Below are 17,961 nucleotides of genomic sequence, written 5' to 3' on the forward strand. Positions count from 1 at the left end.
GTGGAAGGAGTCTCCTTAACGCATTTAATGTTGCATGGCAGAAGCGCACAATCGCGCAAGGCGACGTTTAACTGCATCAACTGTTTCGGTGCGATTTTCCTATGTGAAAAACTTTGAAGTACGCAAGTATGTAAAGATCAACTTCACATCATTCGCACTCCCATCGCCTCTAAGGCTTCTTGCCATTTTCCTTGCAAACTAAGCACAGCCTTGAGGGATTTTTCTTTATTTTGTGGGGCAGGTGTGACGATGAAAATCAGCCCATTCGGTGATTTGTAGGCACATTGGCGAGGCCATCAAACTACGTTTTTTTTTTGCACGACGCCATGCTTCGAAAATCCGGGATAGTTCGCCCATCACCGCTAAAACCACGCACACACACACTTACAAACAGCTCCAAAAATGAACAACTATGTCCACCTAACGGAAAACATATAAATCAAACAGCAAACATTAGATAATGTGCTGCCATCTGTGAATCATTCTGAAAAACGTGTCTCGACTACAGCCGAGCCTATATGGTTCCGCCTTCAAGCACAGGGAAGTGCGTTAGATCGAAAACCTGCACCGTTACTATAAATAGGTCGCGCGCGTGCGCGTGTGTGTGTGTGTGTATGTGCGTGTGTGTGTGTGTGTGTGCGTGTGTGTGTGTGTGTGTGTTGTGTGTGTGTGTGTGTGTGTGTGTGTGTGTGTGTGTGTGTGTGTGTGTGTGTGTGTGTGTGTGTGTGTGTGTGTGTGTGTGTGTGTGTGTGTGTGTGTGTGTGTGTGTGTGTGTGTGTGTGTGTGTGTGTGTGTGTGTGTGTGTGTGTGTGTGTGTGTGTGTGTGTGTGTGTGTGTGTGTGTGTGTGTGTGTGTGTGTGTGTGTGTGTGTGTGTGGTAAAAGCACACATTAATAAGCATGCACTTAGTCGTTGACGTGCACATTAGGGGCCGCATTTCACTATTGCCTTCAAATCTTAAAGGCGAAGCTTGAGGTTCCCCAATTTTGTGTTCAACTTCTCCATGTTCATCTTCAGCGCTGAAGTTCGCAATTTATACTGTCACGACGCAGAAACAAACGAAGTAGAAAGCAAGGCACGTCGGTATAGTTGGTCAAGACTGCACTGACATTGGATGGGTGTCGTCTTTGAATCGCACAGCACGTGGGCTTCCCTGCCCTTTTGGCGCTGCAGGTTGGAAGCGGCATTGGCTTCCCTATAAAGATAGCATCTTCCGGATGCTCTCTTCCTATCTGGCCTCCACACCTAAGCGACTGTTCTTTCCCTAAAGTGGGCTGGTTGTACCGACAAAGTACAACCAGCCCACTTCTGACAAAGTACAACCAGCCCAGTTCTGCAATATCACTTAAGACAATTTCGTCTCAGTTTTGCAACGCTAAACCATCCAGTTTATGATATTTCTCTCTTGGAATCACAAGGACGCATATGTTCTCTCTCGTGTGCTGTTCTGTGCTCTACCCGAGAAGGTGTTTGTTACTTCCGTCTTGCGTACTTGTCTTTTTGCGGCATTCAGCGCTGCAACATAGGCTTTACCAACCCATCGAGCACGTCGCCTTGTCTATATTACGCTTCTGGGGGAGTGCCTGTTTTGTTCTACCTATACATTCCATCATAGAAGTCACAAAATTTGGATCACTCTGACATTCGTAAAGAAGCAAGAGTAACCGTAAACAAAAGATCAGCATGACTAAATTCCATTTGCATGCCTTTAATAGATGCGATGAAGGTTATCTATCCTTCTCGCTACAGGCATGTGTTGGTGGACAGCATTTCACTTCTTGCGAAAGCCGATTCCTCCAGTACCTCCGATACCGCCTGCAAGAGCAGCAGACTCATTGATGAGCACAGCTACAAAACAGAAAGGAAGTAAATTTAAGTTTGTGGTTTGACACATTTCGTTATCTGACCTTGGTTACCATAGAAATGGGCGTCAACGGCGGCACTGAATGTTCCTTCATAGCGCTTATGCGGCGAAATTTAGTGGCAATCACAAAATGAACTCAGATTCACATAATGGCGACACCGAATATTTGTTCTCAAATATATATATATATATTTTTTTGCATTGAGCAGACATTGCGCAGTAACAAACAGCACGGACTTTCGCATGGCACTTAAGCCTACTTTCACTGAATGAAGTTGTCAAAGGCGTCTAAGGGAATATTCTGTAGGAAACATGGGCATGCCAGTTCTCGAAAAATTCATATGGTCCCTTATGTGTACACCTAAGACGACTCGACTGCCCAAGCAATATTCTTTTGTGGTAGGAGGACGGTGAACGAGCGTCGGCGTCGTGTGGTGCTCGGCGTGCGGTGCCGAATTTGAAGTGCGCGGGCTCCCCGTGGTGATGATCGGCGTGCGGGGCCGATTAAGAAAGGCGCGCGTGGTGCGCGGGCCACGGAAACGCAGCTCGAGCGACGAAGAAGGGGCTGACCTGCGAAGACAGAGGACGAACTCGACGAGAGCGCATGAAGTTCTGGCTCCGTTCCGGCTTCGCCATCGTCGCGGCCTCCTGAGCTGGGCCTCGCCCCGGCTCCTGTGACCGGCCTACTGTCCTTGGCTCGGGCTTCGTCCCGGGCAGATCTTCCTACCGGGTTTACACGCGGGTGCCGTCCACGAGCCTGGGCCACGCCCCGGTGCTAGTCTCCAACCTGGAAGCCTCGCCTGTTGCTACTCATGGGGCAGCCAGAGCTGTTCCTGAGCCGGGGCCACGACCGGCGCTGTTCCGACACCCTGGCTACGTCACCGTGCTGATGTGCTGCCGTGGCCGTGCCAAGGTTAGCCGCAAGCCCGACCACGTCGATTCTTCGGACCCGCCGCCGCACCGCAATACCGCCGCCCGCAGACTGTGAGTGCGCGTGACTGAGGGCTTTCAAATATGCTACTAGGATATGTTTATGTTCGTTGTGTACATGTTTGGTCTCATGTCCTGGTTCGTGTCATATTAAACTTCCCTGTGTCTCTTGAAGCGTACGTCGTTCGTCTGGCCAACCTGCGCCCACATTCAGACCCCCACAATTTTGGCGAGCCTGCCAGGATCGGCTTTACCATCTTGCCGTGTGCCAGACGGGCGAGGCGCACCAATGGATATAGAGAGACACACGCGATCGCAAAGGACATGGGTCTAACAGGTTCCGCACTACAGGAATGGGTTGATGCGGAGCGCGTTATTGAAAGGGACCTTCGCGTGCAAGTCGGCAACGAGCAGCGAGAGAGGATAGAACTGGAGGAGAGACGGCTACAAGCCGAGCAGCGCGTTCTGCAGCTGAAGCCGAAGCTACAAGAGCAGGCGACTAGTTAGAACGCGGGAGAAAGTGGCCGGCCGGTGAGTGACGACGCAGCGTCACCAGCTGTAATGGATAGCTGTAGCCCGCACAAGCTGTTGCCACCCTTCAACGAGATGCGAGATGACCTCGACGCATATCTGCACCGTTTTGAGCGCGTCGCGGTGTTTCAGGAATGGCCTCGGAGCAAATGGGCCTTATCGCTCAGCTTGTGCCTGACGGGGGAGGCTTTATCCGTCATTAGTCGACTTGACACTGCTTCCGCCTCTGACTATGATCAGGTGAAGACAACACTGCTGTTAAGATTTCGGTATACCGCTGAAGGATACCGCGAGAAATTTTGTAAGGCGAATCCAGAGGATAAGGAGACGGGTCTGCAGTATGCTTCTCGAATAGCAGGTCATTTTGACCCTTGAATGGAACTTGCAAATGTCGAGGAAACGTATGACGCTCTTCGCGACGTAATGATTGCAGGACAGTTCACGAAGGGATGCTCTCCCACTCTTAGGGTATTTCTGAAGGAGCGGAATTGCAAGAAGTTGAACTCGTTAGCACAGAACGCTGATTGCTTCCTAGAAGCTCAAGATCTGTTCAATTAGGGCAAGGACAAGCTAATGAAGGAGAGCTCAGCAGATGCTCGTAAAACCGAGACCGCGAAGCGGCAGTTCAAGAGCCAGAGTCTATGTTTCCTGTGCAATAATTCAGGACACCGAGCGTCTGAATGTTGGTCTCGGACGAGAACTAACCAGTCAGCAACAGGCTGGTCGAGTGGCAAGAACGGTTCGTCTGCGGAGGCAACTAGAACCCAGGCAAGGCGGCTGGCGTCATGCATGTTGTCGCCCAAAGAAGTAGGCGGCACTGCTGTACCGGAGAAACCAGAGGATGGCTACGTCGTGGTTCAGAATGGGGAGATTATTCCAGTCGTGAATACCACGTCGACACCTACCCCAACTTCGGCTGACGTCGGAACTCTACGTGTGGCGAAAGGATTGCTCGAGGGCAAGGCAGTATCTGTTCTTCTAGATACGGGATGCAACACCGTAGTAGTACGAGAAAGACTTGTCCCGGAAGAAAAGTTTACGGGTACCACAAGCCCTGTTTTCTTGCTCGATAGAACCGTGCACTACTTGCCAGAGGCAATAGTCTATCTGGACACGCCATTCTTTACCGGTATCGTGCGAGCTAAATGCATGAAGAACCCGCTGTATGATGTCGTGTTAGGCAACATCGAAGCAGGGATATTCGCACAATTCTCAGCAGCGTCGTGGGAGTCAGCAGGATAGCGGACCGGAGGTCGTCACCGGGCCCGCTAACTCGCCCGTGCACAGTATCGCGGACGATAAGCAAGGTGATGTCGGGAAGGGTTCACGGTACCTACCAGCGGCCGAAGAGACAACTTGCACGCCTCGTGCAACCGAAGATCAAGATCCACTCGTTGACAGCGCTGCAGCAGCAGAAGGGACACGCGCCACATGCTGCTTACCTGTTCTTAAAGCCACTGTCACAACCATGGATAAAACGACTCTCGAGGAATACCAAAGAAGTGACCCGTCATTATGGCGTTGTTACGAAAGCGTTGGTAAAAAGGTAATTGTAAATAATCGGGAAACACGCTACTTTCTTGCCGATGGGATATTATATCGGAAGCACAAGCTACTGTCAGAGAAGGAACTCGAGCAACTGGTTGTGCCGAGACAGCTGCGAGAGACGGTGCTCAAGCTTGCCCACGAAGGAACCCTCGCCGGTCATCGAGGGATCTCCCGAACAACTGACCGCATCCTTGCCGAATTTTACTGGCCAGGAGTTCGATCGGAAACCAAGAGGTTTGTGAAGTCCTGCGACATCTGTCAGCGGCCTGTCCCGCGCCATTTCGTCGGTCGAGCTCCGCTTGGTACCATGCCTGTCATTGAGACTCCGTTTTCTCGCGTGGGCATCGACATCGTCGGCCCTTTGTCACCGACCTCGTCCAAGGACAACAGGTACATCCTAACCAGGGTGGACTTTGCGACGAGGTATCCAGACGCCATTGCACTGCCTTCAGTGGAAAGCAAGATCGTGGCAGAAGGACTAATGGAAATGCTGTCTCGAGTGGGATTACCGCGCGAAATAGTAAGTGACCGCGGGACAAGCTTCATGTCGTCGGTAATGAAGGTGTTCAGCCGACTACTATCAATTAGGCAATTACCGACAACCCCATATCATCCGATGGCCAATTGGCTGGTGGAGCGATTCAACTGCACGTTGAAACGCATGCTCAGACGAATGTGTCAGGAGTGCCCGAAGAATTGGGACCGCTACCTCGGGCCCCTTCTCTTCGCTTATCGATAGGTGCCACAAAAGAGTACTGGGTACTCGCCGTTCGAGTTACTCTACGGCCGGTACGTTCGTGGTCCCATGACGATTTTGAGAGACCTGTGGACGAACCCAAAGCTGGATGACGTGACCAAGTCGGCCTACGAATATATCATAGAATTGCGGGAACGACTCCAACAAACCTGCGAAATTGTGTCTCAGGACCTTGCGAAGGCACACGTTCGCCAGAAGAGCTATTATGATCGCAAGGCGAAGAAACGGGACTTATGCGTGGGGGACAAAGTTCTCGTGCTGCTGCCCGCGGATCACAACAAACTGATCATCACATGGAAGGGTCCTTTTACTGTGATAGAGAAGAAGAGCCCATTGGATTATGCTGTCGACCTTGGTCACAGAACCACTGTCTTCCACATCAACATGCTCAAAAGGTATGAGCTGCGGAAGGCCACTGACATGTCCACGACGACAGCTGCTGCTGTGACGTCAGTCACCCAAATGGAAACTGACAACGCGGACAATTCACTTCATGCCCCACTCGTGCAAACGCAGAATTGGCGAGACGTGACTGTAGGCTCTAACCTTACTAAAAACCAGCGGAAACAAGTAGAGGAGTTGCTTGAAACATATCAAGACATATTCGCTGATTTGCCAGGAAAAACCGATGTGCTACAGTGCCGCCTCAAGCTAACGACGGATATACCCATGCATGTCAAGCAATATCTGATGCCACTCGCAGTTAAAGAAGCCGTGGAAAAAGAGATCCAAGAGATGTTGCGCTTAGGCATCATTGAAAAATCAACATCTCTTATCAGGCACTGATTGTTTTCGTCAAGAAAAAGGACGGTACGATGCGCCTGTGCATTGACTGTCGACAGCTGAATAGTGTAGTCGTACCGGATTCGGAGCCGATACCGCGACCCGACATGATGTTCGCACTACTCACGGGACGTCAGTATTTTTCGAAATTTGACTTTACGAAAGGATACTGGCAGGTACCGATGCCGATCCAAAGAGTTTACAGCATTCGCATGCGATTCGGGCTTGTACCAGTTCCGATTCATGCCGTTCGGCATTAAGACTGCACCCGCCGTATTTAATCGGCTAATGAGAGAGGTTGTTGGCGCCATCCCTCATGTATACTACCATTTTGACGATGTTCTCGTCGCCACCAAAACATGGGAGGAACACCTAGCGACTTTACTTCCAATATTCGAGCGCGTACGAGCCGCCAATCTCACTGTAAAGCCCAAGAAAAGTGAGATAGGATTCCTGACGACAAGTTTCATTGGCCATGTTGTAGGACAAGCCATGCTACAGCCAGTGAACGAAACGTCGCAGAAAATTGCGTCTGCCAAGCGGCCGGAAACTAAGAAAGAACTCCGTGCTTTTCTAGGCCTTACTGGCTATTATCGGGAATTTGTACCAAACTATGCAGAGCTCACCAATCCTCTCACAGAACTCACACGGAAAGGATGCCCGAATAAACTTGACTGGAGGGACATCCACCAGAATGCATTTGAAAGACTCAAGGGGATGCTATCACAACACCCTATATTAGGAGCACCCGATCTCGAGAAACCCTTCGTATTGCGCACTGACGCATCGTCAAAAAGTCTGGGGGCCGTACTGCTGCAAGAGCATAACGGACACTTACATCCAGTGTCCTACGCCAGCAGGAAACTTCTACCACGCGAAGCGGCATATTCGACAATGGAACGCGAATGCCTCGCCATTGTGTGGGGTGTCCAGAAGTTCCATGTCTACCTCTATGGTCGGCCTTTCATCTTGCAGTCTGACCACCAACCGCTCAGATACATCAACTCGGCTCGACAAGTAAACACACGGATACTCCGTTGGAGTTTAGCGTTGATGGACTATGACTTCCGCGTGGATTATATACGAGGCTCTGATAATGTCGGTGCAGACTATATGAGCCGAATGTCCAATGGTGTAGAGTACTCTGTCCACGTGCTGGACGAGTGGTGTAAAACCGCATCGACTTTTCACTTATTTAGACACTTTGTTACGCTTTGTGAGTGTATCCGCCCTTGCCTTGTCTTGCCGCCTCGCTCATCTTGAACTGGGGGGAAGTGTGGTAAGAGGACGGTGAACGAGCGTCGGCGTCGTGTGGTGCTCGGCGTGCTATGCCGAACTTGAAGTGCGCGGGCTCCCCGTGATGGTGATCGGCGTGCGGGGCCGATGAAGAAAGGCGCGGGCCACGGAAACGCAGCTCGAGCGACGAAGAAGGGGCTGGCCTGCGAAGACAAAGGACGAACTCGACGAGAGCGCATGAAGTTCTGGCTCCGTTCCGGCTTCGCCATCGTCGCGGCCTTCTGAGCTGGGCCTCGCCCCAGCTCCTGTGACCGGCCTACCGTCCTTGGCTCGGGCGCCGCCCGCAGACTGTGAGTGCGCGTGACTGAGGGCTTTTAAATAGGCTACTAGGATATGTTTATGTTCGTTGTCTACATATTTGGCCTCATATCCTTGTTCGTGTCATATTAAACTTCCCTGTGCCTCTTGGAGCGTACGTCGTTCGTCTGGCCAACCTGCGCCCACATTCAGACTCCCACATCTTTTTCTTCTTCTTTGATGCAATGATCCTGGCCTGCCACCGTCCGAAAGGTTTCTGCACCTAACGTGGTTTTGCACTGCCTCCAGGATCGGAGGCACCTGACCTGGTTTTTCACTGCCTCCGTCATCGGTCCACCTTTGACGTAGCTAGGTAGTCACGTGATGGCGTCGTCATGTGAAGTCATGATGGCGAGACAACTTTGATGATCTGTGATGTCACGATGACGACGTATAGTGACGTAATCACATGAGGGTTATTTTTTGTCATGTTGGCCCTGACGCCGCAGGACACCGACTTCGACCGTAACTTTTCACGTTTATGAGGCATCTGAGGCTTTCACCTCAACATTTCATGTAGAAGGCATTGATTTTTTTCTGTAAGTCATGTTCTTCCACGTTATTCTATTAAGAGGGAAAAGAAATATATTCTCAACTTTATGTATATCACTGCGTTGCGGGAGTTTTCCAGTGCAGGACGTTTGCCGGAATATCATGTAAATGCTATCGCATATAAATAAAGAAACGTTGTTTCGAGTGAGCCATAGTACCCAATGCGACGGCGGCCCACACAAGGGCGTTCATTCCAACCAGACCGTTCATGGTGAGTTTCCTGCAAAGAATGCATAAAACCATAGATAGCAGATAATCCTTATCGAATTTTACGGCCGTAAACATTTGTTTGAAAAGGGATTTTATTATTTTATACTTACAGGGACTGTCTACCGCTCGGAAAAGCTTTCTCATTGTAGTCGTCATATTTTTAGCGTAAACAGGAAGAAAAAGAACGAACTAGCTGAGATGAGGAGAGGCAGAGAAGAAGACAGTGCACAGGGCAAGCGCTAAACATCAACTGGCTTTATTTAGGAAAGAAAACCACGGAAAAGACAGATCACCCAAAGCGCACGCGCGCAGCCGTAGCATAGCTAATCAATCATCGACCTGACTAGTCTGAACTCGTTGCCGTACAATGTATAGACGTGTCACTAATACTCTCTGGCCCCTGCTCTTAATAGGGTCATTCCAAGTGAAACGTCCCAGCACAAAATTCGACCATCAGCGATTCTATTGAAAAAAATTGAGCTGATAGGTAACTGTACGAGAGTGATTTTACTAAAGTATTTTTGTCCAAAAAATTATGTGGTCACGTGACCACCCTTCGAATCTGCCGGCAAAAACGAAAAGTTAGGTGGGAATAAATTATGCGTATTCAACCTTGAAATTGGGTACAATGGCACAATGGGTTTTAAAGTATTCTGTTGTCATTGTACTTTCACGTGACGTCACAAGGAAAACCATATATTCATTTGGCGGCCTAAATAGGCTTAGCAAAGAAGCAAGAAAAAATGCAAATTCAGACAATTTTTGTAAAAAAGACGGCGACGTTTCAGCAGCAAAATTTTTTTGCTCGTTTACCAATACATATAATATGTGCTAAAAATATTTTAAACTTATGTAAACCAATGTTTATTCAGAAAAATGCTTCCAAAGTTGACAAACAATGACTTTTGGGGGAGATTCAATCGCAAATTAAGCCTTGAGGCCCTCGTGCTAAAAATACACAAGATAGTTCATTATATGCTCCCATGTCTTGTCTGTTGATGTGGAAAATTTTATTCCTGTAAATTTTGTTTAAAGCGAAAAAATAATTTTTGATGTGCACAACCAACGTCACTGGTAGGCATTGGCAAACTGTGTACACACGCGGCTGCCAGTCTCCTCGTCGTCTGCTCATCTCCTACGTTTCTCGTCGTCTGCTGAAAAGCAGACGGCAGCAAGTATGTAAATTTAATTTGAAAATTTCAAGACATTTTTCATTCGCTTTTGTATTGTAGAGAAAAAAATGTCTTGTCCTCGTTTTGGGTGCCTTTTTGTTTTTTTTTTTCGATTATACGTCTGTTTTCGCATTTGGCAGCTCAGCGAATTTTCTGCAACTGGCGAGTCGACAGTCAGAGAAGACAGCAGGCGAGGTATTCGTCGGGCTGCTAATATTATTGTAAGCAGAGTTCGAGCTTAAAGATGCCCGATATGCTGTAGTAGCGGACAGGACTTGGTGCGACAACTTGAGAATGGATGACGAAATCCAAACTCCTGTAGAAAGCCTCCCTGAATCTCCACCCTCGGAATTTAAAGGTAAGAAACTGATCCTAGAATTAACTAGTAATTTATAGGGGCACCACAATTTAGCAAGATTGCTTGTATGAATCACAATTCGCTGTGTTCTTCATATTTTGCATCATCCTGAAAGATGCATCCTATGTATAAAGAGTAGGCAGAATTTGCGAGGTTACTAATGTTTGCTTACATTTTCATTTACAGTGTGGTATATGTTTACAGTGTGGTATATTTCACGCCGGTACCTGGAGAATCAAATTGGAGTCATATACGGTTATTGCTAGATATTGAGACACACGCTTGGAACCGTTTTTCAGGAAACGAACTTCAGCCATGCACTTTCGGGCCAAGAAACTGCCACAAGACGTACTACTGCAGGCGGCGCCAACTGACAACTGTTAGCACCTTGAGTGACACAGATCAGCGTCTCCTCCTACTGCGCTCGAAGCTTAGTTTGCATGAAGGTGCGATGATTTGTGAACACCACAAGGAACTTTCTCTTCGCCGATACGCTTCGCAAATCGCTTCAAAGCTGTGTTCGGACCCATTTCTTCGACATACAAAGCAATGTCATGGGTCGACAGTCATCACAATAGCCCTTGCTGATGCCCATCCTTCTCTTGACCTTGTTCCGGGAAGTCGAATTTGTGAAGCATGCAGGCGTTAGTTATATATTGCTCAAAAGAATGAGCACACTGAACAAGAATTCGCTGCACTGTTCACACGAAGTGAAGGCGCGCCTGCACGGTCAGCTGCTGAAACAGAAGAAGAGTTCTTAGACGTAGCTACTGGTAGCGAAAGAAACTGGTGCAGCATGGGCAACGGAAGCGTGGAAAGGGAACCTGGCCAGAAATTACAAAGAGGACGCCGATTGCCAGAAATTGGTCAGTCATCTACCTGTGACAGGCACGAGGACCATGGCCTTGTTTTCAGTGATTACGTGACCTTGATGCAAGACCTCAAAGAGAAGTTTTCGCAAGAACAAAGCCGAGAAAAAAAGCTTCAGTACCTTACTTTGGCCCCCCAGTCTTGGTCTCGTGAAAAAATCATGGAGTTCTTCGGCGCATCGGAAAGACAAGTTCGCGAAGCCTTGAAGATCAAGGCTCGCGATGGGATTCTCGGTAAACGAGAAAAAAAACATGGCCGCTCAATCAGCGAAGAAATAAAATCATCAATCAGGGAATTCTATGAGGATGATTCGGTGACATATTGCTTACCAGGGAAAAAGGACACGTTGCATCGCAAACAGAAGCGTCTAATTTTGATGAATCTCAAAGAGATGCATGAAGAATGGAAAAGGACGTACAATTTAAAATGCGGGTTCTCGACATTCGCCTCTCTGCGTCCTCGCCACTGTGTCCTGGCTGGTGGGAGTGGCACACACACAGTGTGCGTGTACATGTGTCACCAAAACTTTAAATTAATGCTTTGTGCCAGTGGCCTCAAAGAGACGACTGAAGAGCTCTTGGCTGCAACGGTATGTGGACTTAATAATGAAGACTGCGTGTTTAGCAAGTGCGCATCCTGCCCAGGTACAACTTCTGCAGTGACTGCTTCAGCAATGTCTCGCCCCTATTGTCGAGAGCAGAGACAACATGCATGTCCAGCAATGGATAAGCGGAGTTAGTTGCTCACTCGAAACCATTGTCCTCACACAAGAAGAATTTTCTGAAAGATTTGTAGACATGTTGAATCAACTGAAGACCCATCATTTCGTTAGCAAGCAGCAGTCCAGGTACTTCCGAGAAATTAAGTCAAGCTTAAGTCCTCAAGAAGCTGTCGTGGTGATGGATTTTGCCTAGAATTACAGTTTTATAATTCAGAACGCGCCTTAGTCATACCACTGGGTTAACACACAGGCCACAGTGCACCCTGTAGTTGTCTATTTTATTGAACAGCAAAGCACCCGTAGAGATGTTTCTGTGAGATGTTTCGCCATCATTTCAGACTGTCCAGAGAATGACACAGTCGCAGTACACGCATTTTAGAGCGCAGTACTGGAGATGGTGAAACAAGATCTGCCACAAGTGAAAAAGATCCATTATTTTTCTGATGGAGCTTCCTCTCAATATAAAACAAAAAGAACTTTTTGAACCTTTGCTACCATGAGGAGGACCACAACCTGTCAGCAGAGTGGAACTTCTTTGCCACTTCACATGGCAAAAGCGCATGTGATGATGTCGGCGGCACAATAAAACGTCTGGCAGCAAAGGCAAGTCTACAGAGGCTATATGGTGGTCAGATTCAGACACCACACGATTTGTTTGTTTGGGCCAAAAGCAAGGTAAAGGGAATTATAGCAATTTGGGTGCCACATTCCACAATTGAACAAAAAAGAACCAAGCTCGCTCTGAGATTCGCCATGGTGATCGCTGTCAAAGGGACCCGACAACTGCACCACTTCAAACCGTCCACTCTTTCTACACGTCACGTTGGTCATACATCCTTCTCCAAAAATCATGAAATTCAAGTGAGAAAGCTAGTGTGAAAGACAAAGTAGCGTACTTTGATATTAACGATTAAGGTGTCAAAACTGTGAACAGAGGACAACACATCAGGAAGCAAAAGACCTGAAAGACGTGAAATTCACGTTTTGGAAGCCAAAATTTCCTTCTTTTTGTGTTCGTAAACCATGAAGCACTGTTTTTCTGCTAGTATCAACCACCCAAGAACAAGTAACCATGTGATTCAGGAATCTGCGGCAGAAAAATGAAGCAGATTCAGCAAATAGATGCCATTGCCAAACACTCATGCCCATGCTGTGTTCGTCAGCCTGACTTTTCCTAATGCCAAGAAGGCCAGTTATGAAGGGAAAAAAGTAAGCTGGTTCCGATATATATATGCACTGATGCGAAGGAACACTGCCAGAATTGGCTTGAGCAACTGACGTGGCCCTCAGACAAGGCCGAAAAATCACCAAGAACAAGCACGCATTCTACAGCAAAGACAGTCATTGGTACTGCCTACCAGTGACGTTGGTTGTGCACATCAAAAATTATTTTTTCGCTTTAAACAAAATTTACAGGAATAAAATTTTCCACATCAACAGACAATGATTTATAGCGTAGTGGGTTCCTCGCAAGTCCACTTGTATTGGTTGCCAGGGAAGCCCATAAGCGCATGAGCCACTTCCTCGGGGTCTCAGTAAAATTACAATGATTTATAGCGTAGTGGGTTCCTCGCAAGTGAACTTGTATTGGTTGCCAAGGAAGCCCATAAGCGCATGATCCATTTGCTTGGGATCTCAGTGAAGTTCTCGCCCTCCCCCCCCCGTCTCTCTCCCACGTCAACGTATGTTATACAGCATGACGGGAGAGGGAAATAGCGACCAGGCGTCACCCAATGCAAATTACATAACTGGTGGGCGGTTTAAAGCTTCCAACCCATTACAAAGGGCTGAGCCATAATTCTTCATCGTCATCAGTCGTCGCGTCAACAAAGTGCACATAATGCTTTACAGATGTGTAGCTGGTGCCTCGCTTCTCCGCAGAATGACGAATAATGGCTTAGTAGGTGCTTCCCAACTTCAGAAAAATTGTGATTTATGGCGTAGTGGGTACCTTTCTAGTGTACTTGCATTGTCGCCCCAAGAGAGCTTAAAACGGGCTCTAGAAACACCGCTCTTCCAGCTTTCGCTGTGACTGTGCTGCTGTTTCAGCGCAGGCCTGGCGTTTTTTAAAGACGATAGTCTTTCTTGGGGAACTTAAACGCAGAAATTTTGGTCTGTCTTTCTGTCTGTCTTTCTGTTTGTCGGCACGTCCCTCGATTCAGCCACTCGGCCAAAGTTGAACCACTTGCCCAATGGCCAGCCATCGTGAACGGCTGACTAGGTTCATACTTGTGTACATTGTTGATCAAAAAGCAAACATTACGCATATCTGACGTGCAACATCACTAGGTAAGTATTAGGCGGTGTGTCCCTTTAATAGAACATACATAGATACGTAATTCTAGAGACCCCAGTTTCTTAAGCTTCGCTGAAAATGCGACTGCGCCGAAACTTGGCTTCCTCCGTGTCCTCTGCACGAGCTAATTGTTGTGTTTCGGTTCCGGTTCAGTATTCTACTGTATGAATAGGGTGCCTTGATGCACATCGAGGCACACTATGTACGAATGCCATGGGGCGCCGCTCTGGCATTCCTGCTTTACCCAGGCGACATGAGTATAAAAGAGTGTGTGGAGAGTACTCGTTGAGTGCGGACGTTTTTTCTGCTTCGGCGCTTCGCGCCAAACCGCCTTTTCGGGCTGGCTGGCGTCCCCGCCGGTCGCGTTGGTCACCGCCGGTCTTCGCCTGCTGCTGCGCCGGGACTACCAGCCCGCAACAGAGCATTCACGTTTCCCGACGTATTGCCAGATGGAGTTCGTATCTCACGCAGTGCCTCTTCTATCGTCTTTAGACGACATTTGCAGCGAAGCACGTAGATACGTGGCCAATTTTTTTCCTAACGAAGCCAGGTGTGCTTTCAGTTCCGCTAAATCAGCATTGGTTTGTGTTTGGTCACCCTCGATTGCTGAGAATTTGCAAAAAAAAATTGTACTGGCTCCTTCAAGTAACCGTTCTCTCTGTAGGCTAGAAGGCCCTGGGTTTCTCTCAGTGTCTCCTCCATAGAGTAGCAAAGTTAACATTAAACGGCGGCGCGCCGGAACATCCAGAACTTCCATCTGTTATTCATTTAGCTTGGAAAATATTGGTATGGGCCCTCCAAAAACAAAAAAGAAACAGAAGAGTGGAACTGGCATAATAAAATGGTGTCCATTACTAATACCGTGCAAATATCCAACCAAATCCAACCAAAACTCAAGATCACCAGGAATGAATGTCCGATTACGCTCGTTCCGGGGGTGCTATTGGGGATACCGCCGAATTCGGCCATATTACCCGCCACGGTGATCTAGTGGTTATAAGGTAGTACCAATTCACAAAGGTAGAAACAAGCACCTTCTAGACACATACAGGCCAATATTCCTGACCAGCACATGTTGCAAGTTAATGGAGCACATAATTAATAAGGCGCTAATGGCATACCTAGAGGAAAATAACTTATTATATTCTATGCAACATGGCTTCAGACAAGGACTGTCAACCACCACTCAACTTGCAGAAATAATACATGACTTTGCGGTTACAATCGATTCAGGACTGCAAGCTGACGCGATTTTTATAGATTTTTCTAAGGCTTTCGATCGCGTCCCACACACTTTATTAATTAACAAACTTAAATAACTAGGAATTAACTCCAAAGTCGTCTCATGGATTGAAGCCTACCTGTGCAACTGTTCCCAGTTCGTTTATGTAAATAATGCAAAATCAAACCATCTTGCGTTTTTTCAGGGGTCCCACAAGGATCAGTTTTGGGGCCAACTCTATTTTTAGTGTACATAAATGATATCTACTCATGTATGGAACCCGGGGTAAAAATAAGGCTCTTCGCAGATGACTGCGTCATTTACACATCTGCTAGGACAGTCGATGATCAGATAAAACTTAATAATTGCTTAGAAAATATCAGCACTTGGTGCGAGAAATGGGGCATGCAAATTAACACAAAGAAAACCATGTACGTGACCGTCACTCGTAAAAAAGAACCTTTAAACTTCACATACACACTAATGAACGATCGCGTGGAACGAGTTGACTCGGTTAAGTACCTAGGTATTACGATAACAAAATCGCTCAAGTGAGACCTACATATAAGTAATGTTCGCGCTAAAGCGTTTAAACAACTTGCATTTATAAGAAGAAAGCTAGCTACGGCTTCCCCCTCGGTGAAATTAACCGCTTATAAAACTCTGCTCAGGTCTATATTGGAGTACGGCCGCATAGTATGGAACCCGTATCGAAAATATTTGTGCCTCGCGTTAGAAAAGATTCAGAACCGGGCCATCAGGTTTATATAGACAAAATATTCCAGACATGACAGCGTAACCGCGCTTCGCATCGAATCTGCTATACCTACGTTCGCTTGTCGGAGGAAGATAGCTTGTTTGAAATTTATTTATCTAATTTATCACGACCTGACAAAGCTAACCAAGTCCGACTACTTGGGGCCGCCCGGACGTCGGTCTAGTAAAACCAACCATGTCAAATGTATTAGGCCAATTATTTCCCGTTGTAACACATTGAAATGCTCTTTATGGCCCTCAACAATAGAACTATGGAATTCACTTCCAACTGATATTGTTTGTTCGCAATCTGTGGCTGCTTTTGTATCGGCACTCGAGTTGCACCTTGAGTCGTTATCGCAACCATGAGTACGATGTGTAGCATGCTATCTACGCGTTTTCTGTCCTTGTACTGTGCTGCAGCTTTTTTTTATGCTCATTTTTTTTGCACATGCTGTTTAATGTTTACGAAGACATGTTATTGAGTGTATACGCGTGCGCGAATGTGGCTCACTGCGTCGCTTATTTGTCATTTTTGTTTAACGTGGCTTTTAATTAGGTGCCCAATGTGGATGCTGACTTCTTTTATTTTTTATTTTATTTTTACTATTTTTTGACAGAGCTTGTCTATTGTATTTAATTGCTCCTGTGTCGTTCTTGATCTCATCCGTCTTCTTTGAAATGGATGCTTTGGCAGTACTATTTTGTATGCCCACTCCTGTATCAGCCTTCGGCTTACAGTATTAATAAATAAATAAATAAATAAATAAATAAATAAATAAATAAATAAATAAATAAAATGTCGCGTGACGGTGGTGTCAGCAGAAATGACGCAAAAAAGTGAGCATGAATGCCCAGTCAAAATTCACGTAATACCTAAGTACATATATGTGAGCCGAAGGCGTACCGAAAACCCCACGACTTCACTCTAACGCGCCGTCACGAATGCCGTTAGACTGTTAGCTTGATTAAAGTGGCAAAACGGGCTTCTTTTTATGGCATATTTTCTCTTACTATGGTACGGTAAATAAACAGGACTCAAGAAAGGGAATGTCATAAATAGGTCACTGATCACCAAAAGTTATGACGTCACGATGACTTCACAATATAACATCGTCGTTTGACAAATGGCTGGCAGATCACAGAGACAGTGCGAAAATATCATTGGAGTACAGAGACATTCGTATACTTCGAAAGAGGGCATTTGCACATTCTTACTACAAATACGAACTGGCCTTCGTTTTAGTGAACTCAGATTACCACGAAAAAGCCGATTGTGGTAACGTAGATCGATGCAATCTTATAAAACACGTAAAAAGAAACGAGTGTCACTGCATAACATCACAAAGACGGTTTCAGTACGTTTAATGGGTGAAATGATAGTGTATGCGCAATACGTTTAAGCTAAAAAAATTAGGAGAGCACAAGACCGGCGCCGCAGTGCAGTGGTGAAACAAACGAAGGCCAAAAAGATATTGCTATGTTGAATGCGTAGCACGCGTCATTTGCCTGCTCCTATATAATATATAACGACGAACGAAGGGCATGCCCATGCAGCGTTTTTTAAGCTAAGTTCTCTGATTTGCTTCTTACACCGCCCTGAAACTACACTGTGCGAACACTAAAGCTCAGAATTTGTAGTTTGCATGTTCTAAATCAGCTAAATGGTATTAATCAGTAGCAATTTCTTCCTAATATTTGTTCATTCATATCATTTTGAAGTTCATCATAATGTACCAGTCGTCTGAGGGAAGGAAAGTACTAGAAGCCATAATATTGAATACATTGCACGCGCCACG

General features: G+C 46.8%; 1 long non-coding RNA gene across 1 annotated transcript in view; it reads right to left on the bottom strand.

The window, feature by feature from the left end:
* Positions 1–1,703: 1,703 nt before the first annotated feature.
* Positions 1,704–17,961, bottom strand: part of LOC125758788 (uncharacterized) — a 100,735-nt gene continuing 84,477 nt past the window's right edge. Inside the window, exon 3 of the long non-coding RNA XR_007416415.1 lies at positions 1,704–1,814. This is a non-coding gene — a long non-coding RNA (uncharacterized LOC125758788). The remainder of the gene's footprint in view (positions 1,815–17,961) is intronic.

The sequence above is a fragment of the Rhipicephalus sanguineus genome, chromosome 6 (assembly GCF_013339695.2).
Source record: "Rhipicephalus sanguineus isolate Rsan-2018 chromosome 6, BIME_Rsan_1.4, whole genome shotgun sequence".
Taxonomy (NCBI): domain Eukaryota; kingdom Metazoa; phylum Arthropoda; class Arachnida; order Ixodida; family Ixodidae; genus Rhipicephalus; species Rhipicephalus sanguineus.